The sequence below is a fragment of the Nicotiana attenuata genome, unplaced genomic scaffold (genome assembly GCF_001879085.1).
Source record: "Nicotiana attenuata strain UT unplaced genomic scaffold, NIATTr2, whole genome shotgun sequence".
Classification (NCBI taxonomy): domain Eukaryota; kingdom Viridiplantae; phylum Streptophyta; class Magnoliopsida; order Solanales; family Solanaceae; genus Nicotiana; species Nicotiana attenuata.
This window is the reverse complement of record NW_017671084.1, coordinates 272,939-277,308: the sequence shown is the minus strand read 5'-3', so window position 1 is coordinate 277,308 and position 4,370 is coordinate 272,939.

Below are 4,370 nucleotides of genomic sequence, written 5' to 3'. Positions count from 1 at the left end.
AAGCAGTCCAATTTTAATTGATGAGATTAATTTTCAAATAATCAATAATTTATATTTCTAAAATTTCCATTCAAAATTTAGTATTTATTAAATTTTAATAAATTTTGACATATCGTAATCCATCTAGAGATGAATAAAAAATGAAAGAATTACAGCCCATGTCACTTGGCCTAATAGCCCAACCGAAAATGGCCCACATGTGAAGCTCTTACCCTATATAGTCCATGTTGTACATAACTTGAAAGAAACTTTTCAGCCTTTAGCCCACTATTAAAGACATACTTTTAGGGTTTTTATTATTTTCTTCTTTCTTCATTCCCTTCTCTCTCTCACCGCCTCTCACTTCTTTCTCTCTAACCCACATAGATCCCTCATCCTCTCTTAACCTAGCCCCCGCTATTCCCCCTCCTTTAACCCCCCCCCTCCCCCCTCCCCCCCCACGCAGTTCTGCCATTAATGGCTCGAAGAAAGACTCTGTCGTCCATGGTGGCAAGCAGAAGAACGAAGAAGATTTTTGAAAGAAACATGAAAATACACACAGATCTGAAAATAAATAGCTCTCAAACTTGATTTGCACCAACAAACAACCACTAATTTTGGAGGATTTTGAAGTTTGAAGTTCTGGTAATTTTGGAAGATTCTGAAGTTTGAAGTTTGATGTTCTGGAAAATCATAACTATGTAGCAGGTTGTATCGACACTGTATAATAGTGTATAATTGTGTATATGGATATACAGACACCTCTTATTTTATACATGTTTATACAAGTTATACAGTATTGTATAATTGTGTATAAATATGTATATTTGTGTATAATGTTGTATAAATATATATTTTTTCAGTTTGTAAGGATGTATATACATTGTTAGCGTGTAAGAGGTCTCTACAGAAGTTTGACACTTCCTTCTCTTCTTCTTTTTCGTGTATGTGCTATATGAAATAGATTTGTACGCGTTGGAGGAATTCTACAATTTATTTATCAATTTTTTATTTTTCTTTTATCCTGTTGGATTGCTTCAGCAATTGCACATAAAGGTGTTTGAATTTCTTACCTTCAGATAATATGTATTATTCAGGATAGGATTTTTGAGTTGCGTTGTGGCTTATTTGCATTTTTTTATCAAATGCTTAATAATCAAAGGAAATCAAGAGAATGAAAACAACTGGTTGTATAAAGAGGGAGCAATAACAGTAGTTGATTGTGTGAAATAAGCTATTTTTTCGGGAATTAGCCTATTATTTTTGGGCTATAGATTTGCAATGTGATATCTAGCCTATTATGTTGCAAGTCAGGTGTGTGAGTTGTACTTATGTGAAATTATCCCGAAATTTTTNGTGAAATTATACCGTATAAAAAATTTACCTGATTGTATTACTTTTTCATTTTGTTTTAAAGAATTACCTAATTGTATCTTAATATCTTTATCATTGAAGCATGTATTTGATTCTTTCATGTCATTCGACTTTTTACTTTTTAGCTTAATGACTAAATGAATTTTATATGCAGTTGAGTCATTTTAGGTTTTAACCAAGTTAAAACCTTAAATTTCCTGCTTGCTTAATGATTTTGTAATATTCATATTCAATTTTTGATATAATTTATTCAATCTCTTGTGGAATTTATTCTGTCATTCTCTATGTTATTTTAGAACGAGGCTCTACTAAAAATAGCCTCTCTATCCTCACAGGGTAGGGGTAGGGTCTGCGTACACACTATCCTTCCCAAACTCCAATTAAAAAAAATTAATGGATATTTGTTGTTGTTGTTGTTGTTGTTGTTGTTGTTGTACTCTTTGGGGGTCATTTCACGATTTAATTCTTATTTATTTAATTCATTTGTTATGTGATTGAACTGATGAAAGAATGTGTGGTCTTAAGTTTAACCAATTTAACTCGCTTGTCCCATAAGTAATGCTATTAACTTTTGATATTAAAGTTCCATATATGGGACAAGTGAGGGTCAAAAACTAAAGATCCGCCAGATAGTATCATATTTTTGCAATTTTTTTGCTCATTACATTTCTTACAATTTTAGCGGCGAAGAATTTATAACTAGTCATTTTTACGGCTGGTCAATCAAATTTAGCCCATAATCAAAAGTCAACTATATTAAGCTAATACATTCGCACAAAAAAAATTTATTGACAAAAATACTCCTACTCTATTATAAGAGTTACGCGACATAACCTCATACTCTATTTCGGCAGAATTTCGCGGCTCAATCTGCAGGTTGAAGTAAGCTCTCACCATTATTCTTCTGATTCTTCAAATTTTCTAGATTAATCTTCTGATTCTTCTCACTGCATTAATCTACGATTCTTCTAATTTGTAATTGAAATCGTAACTAAAAATTGCTGGATTGTTATATATTATGATGAATCTCAAATGAAAATCGTTTATTTTGCACTAATTTATTCTGTGATTGATTGTGTAATATATAAATCTGATTTAATTTTCAGTATTTTATGCTATCATTAAACATCGAAAATGTTTATTTGATTAAAAAACATAGTTAAAGGAACGCTAATTGATTTAATTGCAGAACAAAATATAAGTATTATATGATGGACCTTTCTAAATTGATAGATAAAACTTACAAACTTTCAGCATATTATACTGGAAGTATCTGTGATTCAAACCAGAAGACCACATCTAAATGTCTAAAGTTCCCCTAATGTCCTGAATAAAATGCTGGACTTTTGTAATTAGATATGTGAAAACAACAAACTCTCCAGCATATAATCCTAGAGGTATCTTTGAATCAAACCAGAAAAATGCTGAATAAAATGCTGCAGAACAAAACACCAGTATAATATGCTGGACCTTTCTGAATTGATATGTAAAACTTACAAACTTCCAGCATATAATACTGGAAGTTGCTCTGATTCATACAAAAAACAAAAAAGTGAATGCCTAATCTTTCCCCTGTTTCCTAAATAAAATGGAAGAAATTACACTCTATATCACTTGGGCCATACAGCCCACTCAAAATAGCCCATATTTTGAGGCTTTACCTGGCATAGCCCATGTTGGCTAACTTATGAAATTCTATTTTCACCCAGTAACTCACACCTTAACATAACCATTTTAATATTTTAAATTTTAATTTCTCTGTTGCTCTCTTCCTCACGCTTTTCTCACTCTCTCTTCCTCTCGATTTTCTCAGACCATAACCGACTCCATTGTTATGTGCAAGTTGCTTTTCGAGGTTTCAATCTTAGTTTGAGGTAATTTTCGTTTCATTTTATGTTTTTCCTACAGTGTTGGTTTTTGAATTTTGTTTTTTTTTTGATTTTTTTTTTTGCTTTTTCTGATTACACCAATTTTTTTCAATGTTGCTGTATTTTTTCGGATGATTTTGTGTTCCTTGTTTCTGCGTTCGAGACTTAAACTTGATGAAACGAAATGCATGGTTTGTTATTTCGACTTTTAGGGTAGAATTTTTGATTTTTTGAGTTTTGTTAAAATTTGGGAAAATTGGCCTCTGCTTTGAGTTTATGGCTTTTATTTTTGTTTAGATTTTGAGTTTTGTTACAGTTTTATTTGTTTGTTTTTCTTCAGTTGTCTTCACTTTTGTTAAAGCTTTGTTTTGGCCTCTGCTTTGTGTTTATGGCATTTTGGGTTAACTTTTGAGTTTTGTTACAGTGTGAGTTTTGTGTTTGCTTTAACTTTTGTGTTTGTTTTGTTAAAGCTTTGTTTGTTTGGTTTATTGTAGAAAATGCGTTCAAAAATGTCTGCTTCTAAAAGCAAACTGAAGATTGACGGAAAAGGCGTTAGGTTAGATTATGCGAAACGATTGAGGGAGTTGCCCTCAAGCCCTGATTCAGAATCTAATGTAAATGCCCCGGCGCCAGAAGTTGATGATTTTGATTCTGCTGCTCCTCCTAAAAACTTGCAACCAGAGAGCAGTCGGATGACTCGTTCTCAAATGAGAAATACTCCCACTCCAGTTAAATCTTCGAGTGACTTGCCCTCACCCTCTTCTTCTGAAGCGAATAAGCATGTGCAGGCTGCCGATGATGATGATTTTGAGTCTCCTCCTCCTCCAAAAATGTTGCAACAAGGGAGCAGTCGAATGACTCGTTCCCAAACAAGTAATAGTCCTACTCCGGTTAACATCGTTAGACTAAGGAGTAAGAAATGCGGCAGACCTGCAAAATCAACAGATAAGCTGAAAGATGATTTGTTTAATGAAGATGATATAGTCCGCAATGTTAAACGGAAAAGGAGAAAGATGAAGGATGATGGTGAGAGTTGCCTTGATTTACAATCGAGAGAACAAAGGTCGGTATTCGTCTGTAATAAGTATAAAAGTAAAAAGAAACGAAGTTAAGTAAGGTAAGGTTACCTTCCGTTTGTTTCGTACTTTA